The 24,288-nt window shown below is 36.4% G+C and overlaps 1 protein-coding gene across 1 annotated transcript in view; it reads left to right on the plus strand.

The window, feature by feature from the left end:
• The first annotated feature begins 407 nt into the window (after positions 1 to 407).
• Positions 408 to 24,288, plus strand: part of LOC139980243 (uncharacterized) — a 116,927-nt gene continuing 93,046 nt past the window's right edge. The window contains exons 1-2 of the mRNA XM_071991786.1: positions 408 to 998; positions 4,840 to 4,942. The gene's annotated coding sequence lies outside the window, so the exon portion shown is untranslated. The remainder of the gene's footprint in view (positions 999 to 4,839; positions 4,943 to 24,288) is intronic.

Here is a 24,288-nt window from a genome sequence, read left to right on the forward strand (position 1 = left end):
TGCTAGAATAGTCTTGTTATTTCAGGAAGTTAATGCAGTGTGCAAACGTTTAAAAAAATCCAATATTTAGGCCTATGTGCAATACTCCTCACGAGAAAATAGAAAGAAAAAAAAGTGTAGACTATTTGTCTCATTATACTGTCTGCTATGTGCGCATGATGAATTGGTAATAAAACAAACTCCGCATACCTAATTCATTACGAGTTGAAGTTGAAAAAACAAAACAAAGAGTCTATTACTACAGAGGACGGATCGGCGTTACATTACAGGCAATACTCTCTGGAAAGGCAAGAATAGAACAAGAAAAAGAGCTATTTTTTACACAGCTGCTTTAGCTTTCCTCCTGTATTATATACACCCTTTGCCTTACCAGCAGATCTGTGTACAAGAAACCGTTTGAGCACAGTTAATTAAAAAATGAAATTGTATGTACACTCGGTTTCGCCGGACGGAAAACGCATAAGGTTGAATGAACTTCTCAGGTGGTCCTTGAAAATATCAGACTTTCTCAGAAAGCCGTCGAAGGTTTATACATCAATACGTTCGACTCTCTTGACTCTTAATATATATCTATATCACACTCTATATAGCCTACTGATAAAACCACATGTGGCAGGCGAAAGTCTTATTAACTTCGATCTTAATAAACGCGATCTTTGATCCTGTGAGAAACCTGGCATATTTTATTTTTTTGTGCAAATTGCATTCAATGCCAGACTCTTTATTATAGTTTGGCATAATATAGACAAGAATGATTGGTTCGAATATTATCTAGTACACGTGAGTTACTGCGTGCGATGAATTCGGCTGGATTCATTAAGTCCCAACGCTGTATAGATGTTTGAGTGTAATCTATATATATATAGGCCTATATATATATATAAGAACTACAGTATAGATGTACGCAATATCGTATATATATACGTTGGATGTCTATTCACCAACAGTGGATGTGTGCTGTCTGCTGTAGCCTAACATCCTATCCACTGATTGAAAAGGTAATATTTCTTGTTATTTTCGCTAGGCTTATCATTCTGGGGACTGAAATGCGTGGGCAGGATTTATTTGTTTACTGTATATCGTTGTACTATAGGCATACATTAGCATTGGCCTAGTTTAGTAACGTAGTGTGTACATGCATGATGACTGCAAGATTTGACTGTGCGTACTATATCTTTAAATAGGCAATTTATAAATTAGAAAATAGACAAGTAATGACTTTAGGTAGAAATTTATTCTTGATATGGAATCGTCCAAGACAAAAGAGGAAATATATTGGGTGCTGTCAATGTTTTTCCATTGGTATATTCCGGTTATCATTCAGCTTTAAAAGTATGTTAAATCTCTGGAATGTTCCTTTAAAGTGACAGCGATGATGACGTTTGCTCCAGTATGTATCGGCTTCAATAAAACAACATAACAACCTTGGGTATAATAAGATTTAACCTCATTATTTTCTTTGGCAACTTCCCTGTGTAGAATTATAAATACGGTATGTAGTTTGAGGTCGTGAACTTTACCTGTAAATATCCCTTTTGTGTTTCCCGTAAACTTTGACCTATGAGCATGCTTCATATTATGTACTAATACACAAATATTATGTGCATAATCACAAACCATTTCTGACCAACTAACATAACTTCTCTATAACTGACTGGAATTAAGAAACCAACACATCGAGGCTGGTTTAGAGACAGGATGTATACTCACAGGGATCCTCTCAACATGTAGGTTTTATTTTAATACGACATACTTGTTTCACACATGACGTGCAGTCAGTTGCGGATTTGACCTTTAATGCAAGGTACGTGAGGCGGATGAAGGATTTCTATAAAGGAGTGGGTATTGCCCTGTGTCGATTAAGCCGACTCCGATTCGAGGGAGGGGGTGAGGGGGTGAGGGGGTGAGGGGGTGGGGTCGTCGCGTCTTCTTCCAGAAAAAACTAGGTCTTTATAAAAGAGAGTTGCATCTAAACTGCACCAAAATCAACTCAAACGTTTGCCTTAAAGCAAAAGATTCAGAAGTGTGTACTTTTTTTTAATTGTTATAGTCAAGAAATGTTCTTGATTAATATTCATTAAATTTCCTATTACATACTTTTTTTTTAGATATTTCCCTACTTTAGCTCCCCAAAGTGCGTAAATTCTTTTCTGGGTCTAAATCACACATAAGCTGACCAAAGAGAGAAGAAAATGAGAGGAAAAATAAAACCGTCAAAGAAACCCCAATAAAGTGGTGCGATCGAATAAATTTTCTCTCAAACTTTGCCTTTGGAAGATTTTTCTTCAATTTTGTTTTGGTTCTTAAAAACGAAGCCACCTATAATTCAGCATGAGTTGCTACCGAATACGAGAATGTGTTTATACACTTGTCTTTAGATCGTTATCAAAACACATTGCTTATACCTACTTGATTGATTCGATGTATATATCGAATATTTTTCAAACCGCCAAGTTTTAGGTCTAAACAGAAAGATCATTTTACAGGTTTATTCTATAAGAGTGCTTATATATCGTCGATCCCCCCCCCCCCCCTCTCTCTCTCTATCAGCTTTTTTATAAAACGCAGTTGAACTCGTTTAATCAATCATGCTATTTGGATGATGGGGACTTCATAGTAAAGATAATATCATGGTTTGTCGATATGTTTTTTGGTTTTTTATTGGCGTGAACCTCTATCTGGTTTTCGTTTTGCAAGAACCGTGGAAAAGAGTTAACTATTAAACAGGATAACATCACGTGATTCCATTCAAAATTTCTAATGGCATATTAAAAATTTCTGTAAACAATACTGGGTTATATGTGTGAGTGTCTGCTTCCTTATTTCTTATGCTTTCATTTGAACATCTTGTCTAAATCTTGTTGTGTGTCGTGATTTGGAATTCAATTATAAATACACCGTATCCCACGTTTAAAGTTTTGTTTTGAAACTCTCAGAGTTTTGTTCATGTTTTTTTTTAATGTCAGGCATTTTACGAACTATAAGCCGAGTAATTAGGTTACACCCTTTCGGTAGAAATCTGACTCGTCGCACAATTTCAGACACCCCTCCCTTCACCCTCCTCACCGACCCACGGGAGAGACTCTCACTCCCCGATCCTACCCCGTCGTATGCATGATAAGAGCGGATGACATATCCCATGTCATGATCGTGCGTATGTATGCCTTATTTACATATATTATGCAGTGACCCCGCCTCTTCGGACTTTCATATACATTCGGAATGTTGAGAACATTGGAGCTCACGTTACCTTCAATTACATACTCCTTCTTCTACTCCAATTAAATTAGAGAAACACGTCTCGGACGAAGGACATATTATCTAGAATATTACCCAATTGAGCGGTTGGTCACATTGATTGCACTTGTATATTAACCCTTTAATTAATAATGAATTTGAGTAGAACACCCACACTCTTTTTTTTCTTCGCCATGAGCACCTCAAGAATTTTTTGTTCCTGTGTTAAAACAATCAAACCCCAAGTTGATCATTTTGGAGAGGTGACCTTTCAACGAAAATGCCTGCAGTTTCGAGTAATTTAATTTTGAAAAAGAAACGTCTCGTTTCAATGACGTGCATCATTTCTTGGGGCTTTTCAACCATTGTCTATACCATGCTATATATTTTTACCTGAAAGGGTTTTGGGACTAGAAAGTATATAGAGAGAGTTAGAAATCAGCCATACAACAAAGAAAGATATATAGAAAAAGAGAAGGTTGACAGGGGATTGAACCCGTCACGAAAAGGTCAGAGGTACAAACATATCCTCTGTAGTTTAATATTTTAACTTTAATTAAGACAACCTATTTTATTTACTGCTTAATGATTAATGATATTGAGACTTTCCTATTTAATTATAAATAACATAAGACCTGATCTCGTAATCCTGTAAACTCGGTCTAAATTCGAGACGTTGATATATAGGCCTATTTGGGGTTTGGGGGGGGGGGGTGTGGGGGATTAATGTCAGACTTGAAGACATAATGCGAGACTGTATGTCTTTCTATACCTTATATATAGGCTAGGCTACAAATTCGTGATTTATGTCATCACGTTTTGTCATCAGTTTCATCCATTTGAGGGATGATGTATGGAAAGTGTCCAGAATCTGAGTACTCTCATGCATACGCTTAACAGAATAGTCTAGACGTCAAAACATGTTCGTATAAGCCTATACTGTTAACAATTGCGAGTACGGGTGCAGGGGTTTGTATATAGCAAGGTTTTCAAGTGTCTTGTTTTTTTTATCTTTCTCAACCTGTAATTCAGATATGTTGATGCTATGGTGAAGTACTGATTTGTAGTTTTCTGATACTCTATATCATTTATATGAGAAAACTCTGGACTATTCTTTCCTCATATAACCCTTGGTTATTCCACACAATGACAGATATTGACAGAATTGCAAAATACAAATTTCGTATTTTATTTTTGCATTCCGTATATCAAGAAAATGGCCATTTCCCATGGAAGTTGAGTAGACGAGGTGGGGGTGAAGGAAGTGGAGTGGTGTGGGACGGGTGGGGGGGGGGGGTAATCACGATTTCCCCCTTTTGCTTTGGATTTTGTTTAAAGAAAAATCTTCCAAAGGCAAAGTTTGAGAGAAAATTTATTCGATCGCATCACTCGTGATACATAAATATCTTCTAAGAAAACGTCGTATAAAATTTTTCAAATAGAACTCAAGAAAATATCACTAAAGCTTTTTATTTTTCCATTTTGTTTGTTACTCTTATGTTTGTGTTTGTTTGTATTTGTTTGTTTTGGGTCCTATAATAACAGCTTAAACAATCAATTGTTTGCATTCGCAACTTGACTTCTTCTCACTTGTCTCCACAGCGTGTGACGACAAAGCATTGAACCAACTTCAAGCTTCAAAATTTGTTTGGGACAACAACAACAACAACAATAACAAATACTGCAGTTTATTCTGTTTCTTTGGGTAAGTGCATTATTATACAATAATCTATGTAGTGTAACATGAACTATACACACCAGCGACTACTTCTATTTTGCATTATATAGACTTCAAATGATTGTATAATAATTACCTTGAAAAAATAATTAAAAATTTGCGACTGTCCGTAATGTTATATTTCTGAGCTATAAATCAAAAGACTTTATCAAAACTTGCAGAACGAATCCAATGAAGAAAGAGTCCTAATTTTGGCATTAGTGGAAAACAATGAAAAAAGGGGAAGAAAAAATTGTATGACATCCAAAATTATTGAACATTTTCTTAAAATTTCCTGAGTAAAACGTACCAAACATTTTTTTCTTCGGAAAATGCTCACCTTATAAGTGACATTATTGAATGTTCTTCTGCGATCCCCGCTTACCGTTTTAATATATATTTGACTCAACTGTGCATGTAAGATCGTTCAACTTTTGCCAACGCTGATATTAGCAGCTGGCTCTCTGGTTAATTGTACCGTGACGTCACTGAGTGATAGGGATCTTTATTGGTTGGCAGTAAAAAAAAAGAAAAACTGTGACATATGGCTATAACGCAAAAATAATTGGAACTTTGAAGATTAAAACTATCCTATAGTAGCGGGGTACTGTTTTTGTAAACGTTATTAAATGTCATGCCCATATGCCTATTAAACTAAGATCCTTTTTTTCTACATCCAGGACTTCCGTGTTTTAACGGTGTGATTGTCGTTAAGATATTGGAAGCATATATATATGTACATCATTAAAACTGTATCAAATACACCGTCTATGGATTAGACAATTTACTACCTTGAAAAGAATGCAACAGAAAGAATGAAACTCTGTCATAGACGGTGCATTTACAATGCCTATAGATATAAGCTACATCTAATCCTGATCTGGTCTCATTGTAACCCAGTGTCATCGTTTGACTCACTTTCATAGAGTGAAATTTCAATCTATTATTCATATTTTTTACCTTTCTTCTGTTCCATCAAATCGGTTTGAGTCAATATCAAATCGGTTTGAGTCAATAGGGATTTATGTGCAGCAAGAACTTCGGAAATTTATTAATAAGACCTTTTGAAATTACGAATAAAGAAGTTCTCATATTTGTGAGTTTCTTATTATTATTATACTTTCTCATTGGATCTAATATAGCGTCCATATAATATAAAATGACTCTGGGAGGTGCAACTTTGTTTTGTTTTAAATTTAAATTCTATGATTTTTTTCCCCTTTCAATATCTTTGTGGTGATTGGTGAAAGTAAGTGAATTATTGAAGGTGCGTTCGCCATCATGCTTGAGACAAACAGACAAACAGGTTGATAGACAGACAGACAGACAGACAGTGTACATGGAAAAGCACATCATAATTGTCTATACACGAACATATGCCTCTGTGTAAATATTTCTATGTATCTATATGGTTATGACATACCTTTCTTACTTACCATAACTTTGAAAATTCTAAGAAAAACAATTCTCTCCCTTGATTGAGTTTTTTAGTAAAGTAAACGTTGCTGACTATCTTGTTTAAAAAAAAATATGTCTTTTTTTATTCACCGATAGTTTTTGTTGAAGGTCAGAATTGATCGTATCAGTAAATGTAAAATAATGAATGCACCTTCTATTCCAGGACGATCTTTCTTCTTTTACCTCTGTATTCATGTATTCATGCATATATACAGGCGTAAACTTACCTTAGAAGTGAAACCATACATACATACACTCATACACCCACACATACATACGTACCCACATACACGCATACGCCTCTCGAAATGGTCTACGTGCATAGACTATTATAAGTCAAATGTCATAAATAAAAAATAATGACTGAGTTTCTAACGATTGCTTAATGGTATACAATTACCAATATTGAATGAACTGATTTAAAATTTTAATAGGCTTGTTTTCATTTTCAACGCTATCAAATTGATGTTATTATCTTGAGTAGATGGAAGGTGAGATAAACCAAACTAAATCATTATTGACCTTTTGTCATATACAGGCAATTGTGATAACCCCCCACCCCCCTCCAAAAAAAAAGGGGAAAATGGCATTCTACTTGAGAGCCGTCATTGTTTAAATTAGAATCGGAGACTTAATCAAGTCTCAAGATGGCATCATTGAGCCACTCGTGCGTGAAGTTTCAACGGTATTCTGTATGTTTCTACTTGTTCATTTTCATTGATATATATGATGGCTTGTCAAGGCTGAGTCTAAAATATTCATGTGTATTTTAATTGGATTATTAATGGCCTTTTCCCTTTAACCACTGTTAACATTCACCTGAAGCAGAAAACAGACAAAGCAAAAGGTTTCACCTACTAGAGGTACTATGATACCGCAGATTGACAACATTGGCAGCCCTCTCCCCTCCACCCCCCCCCCGTTCCCCTCGAAAGGACTTTTGAACCTTGATATCTTTTTTTTGAGACATGGTTACTATAACCCGTCACTCTCAATGAAAGTTAAAATGGCAACCGGCTTTGCTTCTAATTCTGCGCATGCGTATGATTATTGTAAAGTTGTATGCAGATACTTTTTATGAAAAAGTCGCCCAGGAAAGAACCTGGGCACGAAAACCAAACTACCGAACGACTGATCCGCTCTCAACCCCAGTCCCCTTGCATCGGGACTGTGACTGTGTGATCATCGTCGGGTGTGCATCACCATTCCCCTCGAAAGGGAACAGATACTACACATGATCTTATAGCCAAAAGATAGTCAGAGTTAAGGTGTTCAGCAACAATACATATAGGAGGGCGCACTATGCTGTGCCCTTTAACAAGGGTGCAAGAGACAAATCGAAAAGCTGTGTCACCAAGCTTTAAAGTCTGCCAGTGTTATATCATAGGTAAGTGGAATCGCAGTGTACAATAGAGCAGATATCGTGTCTTAATACTAGTCTATACAGACAGCATAAATAGTATCATACTGTATACCAGTGAATCTGAAACTATCAACAGAGATGAGTTTATCCGAAAGGAAAACAATACTGGCAGTTTTAGGAGTAGGTGGGTGGGTGGGGGGGGGGGTACTGCCTAAAATCTCTTTTAGCTCAAGAATATTCGACTGGCTTTCTCCTCCTCTTCCATGCCGAGAAGAAAACCCTGCTTAGAAGTTTAGTCTTTACTATATTGCGCGAACGAGATGACAAGCACTCAACAATGAACTAGAAAATGAAACCGGAAGGGAAGAAACATAACCCAAAACGTGTGCCTCTTACTCCTGAGTGGAAATCCAACTTTATAGAATTTATGGTGAAACGATGTATCACTTCTCCCTAGCTTCATTTGATAGAAATTGAAATCAGCTGCTTTTCTACGGGAGGAGACTCATAAAGCTAATGTTATCAAAAAAAAAAGGTGTATATCGACTGCAGTAAGTGACCCCATACATAAGTACGCCAAACGTTCCAAGTTTGTGTAAACACGCGGATTATATATGAGACAACCACGACATTTGTTGAGTTCGATATCGTATTAATCCCGCTGATACATATAACATTTGTGTATCTCACAAATATATTGAGAATAGATTTACTTGTTTTCATTGGCAAACCTATGTCGTAGATATAGTTGAAAGTTCGATTTTGTGGGATTAAAAGAAACAGAAGATGTTACGGAATCCTCAACATTCATATTAAAGGGATATACGTCTGACAGCCAATGTTTTTATTGAAAATTTTTCCATGGAACGCCGTAAGCCGTAAAAAAAAAATCAGACGCAATTATTTTGTCTTTACTCGAGATTTGGTTGATTGAAGTTAAGATGACTTAAAGTGAGAAGGATATCCAACCTCTAAAGATCCATTTAAGCATTTTTTTTTATATATACTGTTATCTAAGATTTCATATCAATAAAGGTCTTTAAGCTTGACCCGGGTAGCTGTTCCAGCTCCTTGACTTGACTAGCCAAGTTTCATTTCAAACAGTAGAGTAACATTCCACAATGTTGACATTTACATAGAGTATTTACGTATCTTTACTATACTACTATATGCAGACTTGTTGTACGAGTATACAGAGAAGGGTGAATGCGAGTACAATTATAATTCCTCTTGGCGTGCAGGCGCGTAGCCAGGAATTTGCCAAGAAAGGGGCGAAACTGTAGATTCGGCATTGCAAACTATCTAAGCGTAGCGCCACCATAAGTTGGCGCGAAGCGCACAAGAAAATTTTGGCTGTAAATGCCTCCCAGATCGCTGGAAATGGCACTTACCAGGCCTTGTAAATTGCATCTTAGCATTTTCTCTTTTGAAAATACTAGTGATATCATAAAAACATTAAAAAATAAAATAAAAAATATGCTCAAGGGGGGGGGCGGTTGCCCCCTTCGCCCCCCCCCCCTTGGCTACGCGCCTGTTGGCGTCAGTACAAGAATGAGTACATGTGTCTAAGCATGACTACGAGTAAAACTATAATTACCCTTGGTGTGAGTACAAGAATAAGTAGATGTCTCTTAGCGTGAGTACGAGCACAATTATAATTCCCTTGGTGTATAGAGTACATGTGTTTAAGCGTGAGTACGAGTACAAATATAATTCCCTTGGTGTATAGAGTACATGTGTCTAAGCGTGAATATTAGTACAATTAGAATTCCCCTTGGTTTGAGTACAAGAATGAGTATATAAGTCTCTATAAGCATGAGAACGAGTACAATTAGAATTCCCATTGGTGTGAGTACAATAATGAGTACATGTCTCTAAGCGTGAGTATGGGTACAATTAGAATTCCCTTGGTGTATATAGTACATGTGTCTAAGCGTGAATATTAGTACAATTAGAATTCCCCTTGGTTTGAGTACAAGAATGAGTACATGTTTCTAATCGTGAGTAAGAGTACTTCTCGCACTGGTACCATTACTAGATATCTTAAAATATCAGACTAAGATCGAGTACAAATCTATTCTTACAGGAAAACTATGGTAGAATACTAGCAGTACGGACCCACTGCAAGTCTGCTGTTATAAATGAAATGTTTCCTGATGACAAAATATTGAATATTAAATCAATGTTTCGTAATTACTTGACATTACTATGGAAGGAATATCTCTAGAGGCGAGTGCCTTAGTGTGATAAATTACAGTCCTGGTTTGATTAATGCTCCGCAGATTTAGCAAAATAAAACAGCTGCTTGAACTATCTTGACGAATTTATCGCTAACTGAGCAACCTGAAATCTCTTGAATGAATTTGTGGATAATTTGAAATGTCAGAATCGTCTGGAAAGTCGGTTAAAACTTCTTTTAGCAAGTTTAGCTTGATAATCTATGGGACCTATATTTATGACATCATTTATCAAAAGATTTATTCGTCTGCCACTGTCAGAGGCAGCGGAAGAGGGTTCAATCTGGTGTGGGGGGTGGGGGAAGTGGGAGGGAGGTACGTGTGATTTAGATTTGAAGAGGCAAAGCACATAATCACCTCAAGTATTTCAGTCAAAATGGATGCACTGTGTATTATGTATACCTTTACGAATTCCAGTATGTGAATGTACTATTTTCTTTCTCAACAAAATTAGGAGCATTTTTGTAACTATTATATGTTCAGTTAAATTTTCAACAAAAAAATGCGTCTTTTTATTACAACTTTATGAATTTCTCAACTAAAAATGGGCATTTGTGAAATTACAAAAAGGTCCTTTTTAATTACTAAAATGGAAAGAAATACGTAATTTCATATTAGCAATAAAGACACTACTAAATTTGTATTAAGGCGGCACTCTGAAGTATTTTTTCCTTCAAAACTAGGTAAGTACACGTTCCCAATCCACCCCCACGCTCCTCCTCCTGGCCCCACACCCCTCCAGCTCCCCTGCATGGTCTTGCAAGGAATAAGTGAAAGTCACACGTACAATATGGATAAACAGGGAAATGAATATTTAGAATTCATCAGGCATGTGTTGTTGGATTACTATACTTGTATTCGACGTTGTATGTAGCGCTCCGTATAATTCAAAGACATAGATGGATTCAATTTTTGTTTAAATATTTATACGTAATCAGAAGAAAACGTGACTCTTCTTGGGGCCTAGAATTTCACACATTAGGTTTAAAGCTTTCTATGTGACTGTGCATGGCATTTTGCCATGAAATGCGTTAACCTGTAAAACTTATAATTAATATGCAGAAATACATCTCCATCTTAATCACGTATACTGTCTTACCAGCAGCATATCATTAACGGAGGGAGGAATTTCTCAAGTGCACTGGGGCCTAATTTACAGTAAAATGTTATGGCTAACTCGACAATGGTATAAATTAGCTTGGCAAGGTCACCTCACGTACCTATTATCACGTCGGGTAATGAATGAACGATTCCATTGTCACGTGCACCAATCAATTGACAATATAGTAGGAAGTCTCAATTGTTTTATTTTTTAATTTTTTTCTCTACGAGGGCTGGGGATAATTATTTGGACTGCTAAGAGCACATATAGACAATTAGAAATCGAATGGTACTTTATCTAGATCACGCTACGCGAGAGGTATAGGCAATTAGGGCGATCAAGTCTTAGGCCTTGACGGGACTCGTACCAGATCATGGAGTATATGATTGGCTACCGATTTTCTTATATTTCGCGGGTTCGATTTGCTCCCCGAGGGCCACCTTACTGATAACCCATGCTATAAACTGATACGCCGGATATTTTCATATTCGAGGCTTATGAAGAGCTGGTGGGTTGGGTGCATGTACCCCACTCCTTACCCCCCCTCCCCTCCATATCCCCCTCCTTGGTCTATACGCTACGGAGAACAGTGGCGAAGCTTATTATAAATCAATATATAATGTTAAATATCTTCTTGTAACGCTTTCCTATAAGCGGGTGCATTTCTTCACTTAATTTATGTATGATATGATTAGGAATAGGCTATATAAGGAAACATATTGGGAGGGGGCGGCATGATGGGGGGGGGGGTTAGAACACCCAGTGAAATACCCCCATTGAGTACAAATAAAAAAGTTGAAAGTTGAAGGTTTACAGTCTGGTTTGAGGCCAAGGCCCCCTCACACGATTTTACAACTTAATCCCTGGTCATTGGTAACTTGTCACACCCACACACCAAATTGAACACAATTCAAACAATACCTCCTACAATGCTCTTAGCTTGGTATTCCCTGGGGTGCAGCCACAAACCGGCGCACGCAACTATATTTAGAAGTCACATCTCGCATATTCTGGCATACATTGCAATATTACGAGAAAAGGTTCCTTGCCTTTTGTGCATTTCTTCACACACATTCTTATGTTTATCGTCTAGCAAATATCCCCAACCCTTCCCCCCCCCCCCCCCTCCCCGTTCAGGATGTCTCTTCAAGGATGAAGCTCGGCATAAACTAGTGAACGTAAAGTATTTCACATAGTCCAAAGACAGGAAACATGCGCTAGTGCAGGCAATGTTTCTATATTCACTTTTTCTTTCTTTTTTAAACAGAAAAGTATTGTATATCTGGAATGGTCCTTTAAAAACACATCGGTGATAGTGATTGCTCCTCGATCCATGTTCAATGGTTAATGTTATTCAGAATTACAACATTTTTTCCTTACACATTTTTGTAATACATTTTGTAGTTGTTACTTGAGGCCATGAACGTCTTACGTTTTCCTATATTTAGCGAACTAAAGATCTGTGCGGTAGACAGAATTTTTCCAATATCTTTAAGTGGTGAACCTCCTGTGCTTAAAAGGGTCAATAGCTTTAACTGCTTAACCTCCTGTGTTTAAAAGGGTCATTTCCCAAACGTTAAAAGGGGATGAGAATATGTTTCCTGCACAGGATGAAGTTTTCCCTGATTTTATGGATTTGCAAAATATATCAAAACTTAATTTTGTGCCTAAAATCATCCTTAAAATGTTTCCACTGGCTCATTGGTGTCACGGAGGTGAAACGTTAAGGCCAAACCGTAGTCACGTGATAACACTCCCACCATACATGCATTGTTCAGGTGCAGATATACAGCTGGTAAAATCGCCCACATCTGTATCAGAAAATTTTGAACGAGTAGCTTTAGAACGTGACAACTTGGAAACTGAGGGCTGGCGGCAATGACAATTTGCCGAATAACTAATAAAATAATAATAATTACACAAGCTTATTCGGAACATTTATTTCTCAATTTTATTTGATTCAATTATTCTGTGGGGGTGAGGAGGGGGAAGGGAAATTAGTGGAATAACATCTCAGGGATGTCAAGCGGCCTTGGTGAAGCCTCATTAGCACAAAGATCACCGAATTTAATTACCACCTTCTTGATACAAAACCAATACCCAGGGATTACGAACTTGATTAATTGTGTTACAATTGTTTTGTGTGTGCGTGGGCAAATCAGGTTATCACGTTTTGAAGATGAAATGATTTTGCGAACCAAAGCAATATTTTGAGAAAGTAGCGTTATAGGTGCGCCATATAAAATACACACAGGGAACGCCATGAATATAACATACGCAAATTGCCTGTCAGCAGATACTAGTACCGTCGGGTTTAATTTGAGTTGAAAGAGGAACGGCTTATTGAATGACGTCACTTCCTTTCAATGTTCACGTTGCTGAACCCCCCCCCCCCCAAAAAAAAACCCCACATTACAGGGCCTAGATTATTATTATTATTATTATTATTATTATTCTTATTACAATTATTATTAGCAGTATAGTAGTAGTAGTATTGTTATTATTATTATTATTATTATTAGCAGTAGTAGTAGTATAGTAGTATTGTTATTATTATTATTATGATTATGATTATGATTATATGTTTAAAAATCTAGAAAGAGTTAGTAGGCTGTTTCCGTTGTAGTATTCTAGACCCAGCTGTAAAGTCCACCTTTGACACGTCATGCACCTGCCTGTGTACAACACCACGTTAACACCACCATATACTTTCCGCCCCTTTCTTTATTCAGCTTTTCAGGTCAACCCAAAAGTTTGTATGTTTTACATGAAACTGTTCATTACTGGGGGGGGGGGGGTTGGGTGGGGTGGGGCGGCCTAGACCACCAAGTATTTATTTTCTCCCCCGGTCCCATCCACCCCCAAGAAAATTGTCAGAATTGTTTTTACTTTTAAGAAAATAGGGTACGGTATTGCATGCCCCCTAGAAAAGCATTTGGTCCCTTAAAACAGGACGTCCAGCTGCGCCCCTGCTGAGGGCCCCTGGATCTTAGGATCCCAGTGACCCGGCACTGCCAGTGTATATAATTGTACAGAGGTTGGACTGTTACGTAATCAGTTTACAAACCCAACACTAGCGGTAAGGCCTTAAGTGTGTTTATTCATTATGAACAACATAGAGACTATTTCAATGCATATTATACACGTCAATAGATATATACGTGTCCATACAACTTAAGACAACTATTCCCACGGACATGGGTATGTTACAAAAGGAGGTTACTTCTTTTACCTCTCTGAAAAAAATCGGATCCCTAAAATTGCAATTTTCTCCTCATAATTTGATTTAGATTGCCTGGAAATGGTAACAATCACCCCCCCCCCCCCCCCGCATAGACGCACTTTATCGAATTTCAATACATTAGTTTAAGAAGAGGAGGATATGAGAGCTAATCACAACAGAGGCAAAACGACCAAATATTCAAATGTGTATTATTCAAGAGGCTATAGACTAAAGGTGTGTAAGTTCGCAAAACAAGAACCTGTTTCACCTAAACCACGATTTTAATCTGAAAAGATTTGTAAAGACAAGATTTATGCACCCTGCCCCCCCCCACACAAACTGTAAAATATGTTTTGTTTGTTTAATAATTCTTTGTTTGTTGCTGTTGTAGGCGGACGGGTGGGGGTCGAAGAGGGGGGGGGGTACACAATGATTAAGAGCTGCATATTGAAGCCAGACCACTGTCAGTCTTTTTAAATCAACGTGTTTGGTCTAGACTGCAAAGAAATGGGAGGGATATTGAAGGGGTATCGTAGTCTTTAAAAGTGCGTTGTAAGTTATATATTTGTGAGATTTTGTGGGCGAGTAGAAACGCTTCATTTACATTTTTTTTCAAAACATCACCCAGTATATAGTAGTAACTTAAGATCATTTGTTGTGAAATGGAATATGGACAAGGTATTTATAAGTCATGTTTATCGCCCCAATGTTTTACTACTGTTTTACGAGACCTACTTTTTTTCTTAGTACATTAAAACTCTTGTTTGGGGTATATCCATTTAACATATTTAGAGGGGGATATATATATATATATATATATATATATATATATATATATATATATATATATATATATGTATAGGTATATAGGTGTACCTCGATTCAGGTTACAGGTAATATTTTTTTTCCTTCATGACATGAATTGAATACCGAAATACCCCTCAATCGACCCTCGCTTAAGGTGTCATTTGTCGTAGTGAAAATAGTCATATACCTACGGGTTTGTTAGTATTTCAACGGGCATCATTTTCATCTTGTCATGTTCAAAATTAAATTATCCATCTAGGAGATCTTGACTGCCCATTTCAAAGCGCGTCATTCTTTTGCTCCCACGACCATCTGCAGTTGATGACATTATAGGAGGTGGAGAAGAAGAGACAAGAGGAGAAGAGGCAGGAATTGAAAGAAGACGAATTGGATAAAAAAAAAACGATAGCCTCCCAATGGATGGAGAGACTTTTCGCTAACCTTTCGATTTAATTTCGCTTTCCCTGTCAATAATGTGTGTGGGCTGAAGACTTCAATATTCGGATTCAACGAAGTCAAACAAACTCAAAACAGGTTAGATTCTTTCCATCAAAAAAAAAAAAAAAAATACGACAAGAAAAGAAAGAATAGAAAGATAAAAAGAAAAACGACCAAACCGTGGTCTTTTGAATATAGGCTACGAACAGGTTCACTGAAATTTAATTAGATATAAAGCTCATGAAATTTTCATTCGGACACAGCCGCTGGGCACAAAGTTAAGCTCTCATAACCATCGAGTTCCTATACGCCGCTACTAGCAAAATAAAGAATTGAGCTCTATCCACAACGAACAGAGATAGGAAAGGGAAAAAAAAACCTCACTCGTACAAATTGATGGAACATTTGACATTTAAAATTTTCTATGTGATTGAAACAGGTGTGTAAGGTGCGCAATGATTGCCAATTCAGCGAACGGTAGCTAACCAAAATTTATGCAAATTCTTAAGGCCAACCAAATGCCAACGTGTGAACGTGTTGTCTGAAGTGTTCGAGATCAGAGAGGGCAACATAAATAAAATCATTTGTCATTCTGCATTTGGAACCATCAACAACAAACAAGACAGTTTAGAAATATTGAGTTAAATCCCATCTTTATTGTTCCATTGTTCGTACATCTTAGATTGTAGTTATTTTCTTCATTGTGTTTTTTTTTTTCATTGTTGTATTATAACTCGGTTTCTAGAGTTTTGCAACATTTAAAAGAAATGTGATAAATGTTAAACCTTTGAGTTAACGACCGCAAAATCATGTCCCATAGATATATAGAGAAGACAGAAACATGCAAAGAAGCATATTGTTACGTGGCTGCCAGCTAGCTATAAGAGGGATTTAACCACTCTATGTTAACAAGCAGCCACGATATGAAAGACGCGATGAGAGTTGATATTGGTTAACTGAATTATAATGATGAAATAAAAGAGATTTACAGGAATGACTATTTAAACTTGCAAGTGAACGGCCGCTGGACGAAACCGATGAGAACAGAGTGTTGTTTCTGGTAGGCGAGTGAAAGAGCGCGGTTTCGGTAGGTTGGCGATTGAGCGTGGAGAGACAAGTTAGACCAGGCGAAAAGATGGATATTAACAGTTGGGCTGGTTCTTGTAAAAGTTCAATGAGATAAGACTGCGGCAGAAGCACATTCATGAAATACAGACGAGGGCTTTAAAATATATACATGTATACTCTTCAAATTTTAACAGATCGAAAATTCAGTCCTATATTGACGAAATTTTAATCGGGTCAATTTAATCAAGCCCCTGGTATATGTATATATATATATATATATATATATATATATATATATATATATATATATATATATATATAGGCCTATATATATATAGGCCTATATATATATATATGTTGATACTAGTATATATATATATATATGTATGTATATATATATATATATATATAGAGTAGGTTGGCGTCTATCTTGGCGCAGAGTGCTCTATGTCCATTGGACAGAGCGGAATATATGTAGATACTAGATGAGACTAGTGGAACACTAGTAGTTGTAACTCGGAGTTTCACGCTTTGTAGCGATCTTCAGACAACTGTTTTGTTGTCTGAAGATCGCTACAAAGCGTGAAACTCCGAGTTACAACTACTAGTGTTCCACTAGTCTCATCTAGTATCTACATATATATATATATATAGGCCTATATATATATATATGTTGATACTAGTATATATATATATATGTACATATATATATATGTATATATGTATGTATATATATATATATATATATATATATATATATATATATATATATATATATATAAGAAAGAGAGAGCGATATAGCTGAAGCAAAATATAATAACGCAGAAGTAAAGGCTGTCAGTTTTATGAATATTAGTGAGTATCTCGTTAATATTTGATATTTTGACAGTTGGTAACCTGGAAAGCCATTACCAGGTTTCAGACGATATATAGGTAGATGGCTCATTTGCTATTCGAAACGCACTACGTACTGTAAGGCATACAGTAATATTTCACAAACTGATGATTGACCTTTGAGATATGAGGAGAAATTTAATTTAGTTTAGAAAGTAAATTGGTATCTAAAATGATTGCTGCATTTTCATTTCAAGTCGAAGCAATTTGACGTAGAACATTTATTTTTATACTACAGTATATAGGGTATACGCAAACTAAGACTATATTGCAAGCTGGGGAAACAACAATTTGGCGTATCAAATTATTAATGTACAATTCTAGGTTTGGATGATGTGCAAAATTAGTTGTCCTGCGGATATCAGTTTCAAGGGTCATTTTTGGTTGACCGATATATGCAGACGCTTGGAACACAATAGATACGTGACTTTGCAGTTATTTGCAAACAAATTTTCTCGCCAGCGATGTCTTTTATATCAAAATTTAAATATAAATTCTACAAATATAAAATCTCTATCAATATTGTCATAATTTAATCATTGACTTTCTGTGATAAATTTCTGTCTACGTCACGTAGTTCACACATATCATACATAATTAACAGGAAACATCAAATAGACATCAAAAGAGCCAAATCTTTGTAGATCCCCCCCCCCCCCCATAGTGCTCCAGTTTAACTTGTGTATAACTTAGATCAAAAGACATTTCTGAAAGAAATTTCTTATTAAATTTGAAAGGAAGCATTCATTTTGAGCTGATTAGAAAACTCTGTAAGGGAGAGTCTTAATCAGTTGTAATCATATCTCGAGAAATAGGTATACTGGTTTGGAATTTTGTCTAGTTTCCTTTTCGCCAGTTTAATCCCGTCCACCCTCCCCACCCCCACCCCTACCCGAATACCGAATTGTTTAATAAATGATACCATATACACGGTCAGGTTTCCGTTGTTGATTTTGCTTATAAGATTTACGGTTCTCACCAACAATATATCGAACGGGTTTGTCTAAATGAATGCTGTGAATGCTGTATAGGGACACAGAACTCCACAAAGATAATCCAATATTATCAACATATAGCGACACCTTGGTATCGGAGTTATTCGTATTGATCCTAAGGGGACACGTAGCCCAGGCCTCTCGGTGTGTGATATCTTCATTGATCTTAAGGGGGACACAAACCCAAGCCTCTTGGCGTGTGTATATCTGCATTGATCTTAAAGGGACACAATACCCCAACCAACCTGTTTAGCTTAGACAAAACAACTCCCCCCAAAGCAGATATAAGAGGAATGTCGTTCCGTTTGTGATATGTCCTCTTTCAAACGTCGCGTCTGGGAGCATGTCATCTTGTAAATTCTGTGATGTCATAGTGCCGCAAGGATATGAAACCTTTTTACCATATGCTTGTTTTTCTGTTCATTATTTTTCAAAGTTGATTTGTAAACAGCGTTGACAATGAAACCAATCCCCATCATTATAGTTCAATGTTGAGAGGTCAGAGATTCAGGATTCAGAAACCCTGCACCATTATCCTCCATTTGAGAGAATAATAGAAATTCTCATAAATAAAGAAAAACACATAAAGAAATTGCTGCACATTTGGCTCTATATGATGTCATATTTATAGACTTGATGAGGTTGTCAGCCTTGTGTGGCTGAAAGGAACATTATAGAGCTCTGATAACTCTTAGAATGGAATCAGATTTTCATTAGCTATTTGTGGGAAGTTGTTTGTGACAGGAATCCCTATACCACATGTATAGATAATCAATAATGATGTTAAGGTTCGTGCATGCCTCCTAAAAAAAAAAAAAAGAGAAGCTTAAATCATGTTTTCGTCTATGATGAAACTTCGCCTATCAAAATATTAAAGGATGGCTTTATAGCCACCAAATATAATTTTGATATATTGCAGAAAATAAAAAATAAATATAAAAAAATATCATGCTATCAGTCCTGGTTGTATTTTCTATCCCAAGGTTGTCATAAAACTTTTTAAGCCAGGTGCCAATTTTAACACTATTTTTTGGGAGTAAGTTACCCTTTAATAACACGCATCTGAGGATCTTTAATTAAAGTGGATAAAATACGTAGTGTATATATAAACATACAGACCTTAAGGCAAAAGTCGTAAGGAAAATCAACCACAATATATATATATTTTTTTTAATTTCACAAAATATTTGTGTTGAAATGTCATCCAATAATGCTCTGCTTTTTATATATGAATTTAACAGAACATGTTTTGTGCACTTATTTGAATTTATAAAAAATGTATTATCTGTAACATTTACCGGCGCCTGTACTAAAACAATGTATAAACGTTAACATTTACCGGCCCCTGTACACTGAGGAGCCGACGGTATCGTCAATTTGGCCTTAAAGGAGCATTCCAGATATTTAATATCATATTTCAAAAGTAAATATCTTCAAGAATGGAATGTATAACGATGGAAACAAAACTGGAAATCAAACGTTACTTTGGTTTTTTCTTCTTGATGGACTATGACATATATCATAACCAAATGTACCGTAAACTTGTAGCCATCTTTTGAAAAAGTCATTAGCCATGTCACATCCAAATATGCCCATTATTTTTTTATGGATGTGTAATGTCATAGTGCTAAACATGGATATAAACATGTCTTTTATTTTCGTGTAAATACCAGCGTTTTAAAAAAAAAGGTTTTTTAACGTTGATTTTGTTCAATTTTCCCATAACAAAATAAAGTCGAATTTACATTTAATCAAACCCCCCCCAATAAAACAAAAGGTAAAGAAAATTTGATCAATACAAACACCATGAAAAATTGTCTGGGCGACGAGATGTTCACAGATGTATTGACTTTCTCATTAACCTTCAATGTGACAAAGAATATGCAAGAAGTCGTGTAATTAGGTGTGATGAACTACATAATTGCCGCACAAAACATATAAACTGTTTGAACATGTCCATATAGCCTACTTTGTAGCCTAGACATGTAGGCCTATACTTTGGACATCATATTCCCCCAGTCTATATGTAATTAAAGATCGTATAAATCCTTACCCCCCACCCCCCTACTATGTTTCTTAACCTGCCTTTCATTGACATATAAGCCTATACTTTGGACTTCATTTTCTCCCATGCAGTCTATATGTAATTAAAGATTTAATAAAAATCTTACCCTCCTACCATGAGTCTTTACCTGTCTTTCCTGACATGTAGGCCTTTACTTTGGACATCATTTTCCCCAGTCTATATGTAATTAAAGATCTTATAAAACTTTCCCTCCTACCGTGTTTCTTTACCTGTCTTTCCTGACATGTAGGCCTATACTTTGTACATCATTTCCCCCAGTCTATAAGTAATTAAAGATCTTATGAAACCTTACCCTACTACTATTACTATGTTTCTTAACATGTCCATATAGCCTACTTTGTAGCCTAGACATGTAGGCCTATACTTTGGACATCATATTCCCCCAGTCTATATGTAATTAAAGATCGTATAAATCCTTACCCCCCTACTATGTTTCTTAACCTGTCTTTCATTGACATTATAAGCCTATACTTTGGACTTCATTTTCCCCCATGCAGTCTATATGTAATTAAAGATCTTTTAAAACCTTCCCTCCTACCGTGTTTCTTTACCTGTCTTTCCTGACATGTAGGCCTATACTTTGGACATCATTTTCCCTAGTCTATATGTAATTAAAGATCTTATAAAACCTTACCCTCCTAACATGTTTCTTAACCTGTCCTTCCTGACATGTAGGCCTTTACTTTGGACATCATTTTCCCCAGTCTATATGTAATTAAAGATCTTTTAAAACCTTCCCTCCTACCGTGTTTCTTTACCTGTCTTTCCTGACATGTAGGCCTATACTTTGGACATCATTTTCCCTAGTCTATATGTAATTAAAGATCTTATAAAACCTTACCCTCCTAACATGTTTCTTAACCTGTCCTTCCTGACATGTAGGCCTTTACTTTGGACATCATTTTCCCCAGTCTATATGTAATTAAAGATCTTTTAAAACCTTCCCTCCTACCGTGTTTCTTTACCTGTCTTTCCTGACATGTAGGCCTATACTTTGGACATCATTTTCCCTAGTCTATATGTAATTAAAGATCTTATAAAACCTTACCCTCCTAACATGTTTCTTAACCTGTCCTTCCTGACATGTAGGCCTATACTTTGGACATCATTTTCCCCCAATCTATAAGTAATTAAAGATCTTATAAAACCTCACCCTCCTACCAAGAGTCTTTACCGAGGTAAACTGTTAATAATCTATCAAGAATTGATGAATCTCTTTTCGTCGTTACTATGGTTACTTCAAACTCTCTCTCTCTTTTTCTGTTCTCTTCATTTGACTTAAAATGACAGGCGTATTCCTTGTTGTTACTTTGGTGGGGGGAGGGGAGGGGGAGGGGTGCTGACACGAATTTTCTTGACAAATGTCAACGCTGTCAAGGGCTTCTTTATAGTTTGTTGTTTTTAACATTTTAATTGGGCCCCATTTTCAAATGCCACTCCTACGTAGTATGTCAATTATAATCTAGTTCTTCCCTCTATTTTGTTAACTTTCATTTCCTTTTTCGTTCTCCTTCTTGAACTGTAGAGGCAGAAGGGCTAAAAGAGACAAGCTGTATATGTGCTATCTTAAAGATTCGATGATAAGGGCATAACTTCCTGCCAAAATGGTTAAACTGTCTTATCTTATAGCGGCAGCTGCTACATACAAATAATTGACTAAAGCGGATAGGGCATACCAGTACTGTAAGTTGTGTTGAGTTTGAATATAGACACATACACACACATTAACGAACACATCCAAACAAACGCAGTCAATAGTAGATCTTTCCATGGAATAGTCTTTTACTGATTAACAAAATGGTTTAGTTATAGGAAGATAGCTGACAGAGTCTGTGTTATCTGGGTAACTCTCTTATTTACTTATGCAAGTGCGTTGTTGTCTGCTTTAAAATACACTACATTCCCGATGCCAGTGTATTGTAAAATGCTATATAGCTATATGCATATATATATATATATATATATATATATATATATATATATATATATATATATATAATTATATATGAAACGTCAATGAGTTGGGTAATCCACAACATTAAAAACCTCCTTCACCGGGATTCGAATCCTGGCCTCCCGCTTTATATGCGGACACCCTAACCAACTTGGCCATGGACACTGATTGTATGTCAGTTTGTTTCCGCCCTCCACCAAAGATGTTATTATTTCTTCTTTAACAAATGTAATAAGACATTCGTCTCCTTCAGTATCGTTATTAGTATAAAAAAAAACAACACCACACAATTGATTTATTGTAGTTATATAACTTCTTTTGATAGAAACTTAATTCAGAGGGTTTAATCATTTCCATTCATGAAACGGTTTCGATTACCGCATGCATGTTCGTCCTTCTCCAACTCTCTTTCTCTGGAATTGCGTTTCGCGTGGGTAAGTTTCCTCACGCATAAGTGGTTTGACGTCACAATACGTTTTCGTATATAATTAGCAATCGCCATGTAAAAAGTCACTGTACGTCGCCAAGCTCCCATGCAGCCGTGACGAAACGCATCTATAGCTGCATGCCCGTATAAACTATACACGTGAGTTAATACTAGCCTTAATTACCTATACAGATACAGGATTGAAGTTAATTCTATATACCATCCATACACTGGTATAGGCTTTGTTTGTCAGGTCATGAAAACGGATGCCTTTTCTTGGAAGGAGAAGTGACTCTCTGTATCACTTATTTACTTCCTCACGCTCCCCCACCCCCCCCCCCCCCCCAATTGTTGGATTTTTTAAATATATTTTTTAGTTCTGATGCAAATTACTTGTAGGGGATAAACACAGTTTAGAAGCGAGCATATAATATAACTCACCCGTTTTTTTCTATCTCTCCCTGTTCCTCTTCAATGATAAGGTTACATGTCAGTTTTTCAATCTTGGGGAGGATTTCGTCTGAAGTATTTTTTTCTCGGATAAAGATATCTAGCACGCTCTTAGACTTTTTTTCAAATTTGGTTTTCTTTTTGTGTGTGTGCGAGTGTGGGTTTTTGTTATCGAGAAAGAGAGGTGGAGAGTGCGCTCGGTTTGCACTTACTAAATAAGACTATACTTAAAAAAGTCAAAATCGGATAATCAAGTACTATACAGATGCATTCGAACGGCATCTCTATCAGTATTAATTATGTTGTCATGGTAACATTGCTCATTTTGCAATTGATTCGACGATAGTCCTGATGGCTGTGCTATTTCCCGTAAGTTGTAAGTCGTGTAAAGCTCTATATCCCCCTTCAACAGCTTTTTGTATATAAATTTTATTTTATTTTATTTTTAACTTCAATTCCCGTTATCCGAGTCATCGAAACAATTGTCCGGCTTCCTGGGATTCAAGAATTCATTTTGTTAATTTTAATTATATTTAAATTCTGAAATTTTCATTATTTTGGTAGGGCAATTTACCCTCATATTACACCGTAGAAAAAATTAAAAGCGTTTCCAATGCAATTTGGTCTGTATAGAAAACAAGAATGCAATTTGCAAAAGACGCATTCTGAGCATCGAATGGAGGGGTGGGTGGGAGTCTGGTGGGTGGGGGTGTGGTGGGTCATGTTTCAGTCCTCGTGGAAGATCCTGGGTCCTGGGTGTGTACTAATAGCTTGCACACCGCCGCTCTTCATTGAGAAAGCAAAGAGTATTGTTTTCTTCGGTTTGTCCTGC

Source organism: Apostichopus japonicus, chromosome 2 (assembly GCF_037975245.1).
Source record: "Apostichopus japonicus isolate 1M-3 chromosome 2, ASM3797524v1, whole genome shotgun sequence".
NCBI classification, from domain to species: domain Eukaryota; kingdom Metazoa; phylum Echinodermata; class Holothuroidea; order Aspidochirotida; family Stichopodidae; genus Apostichopus; species Apostichopus japonicus.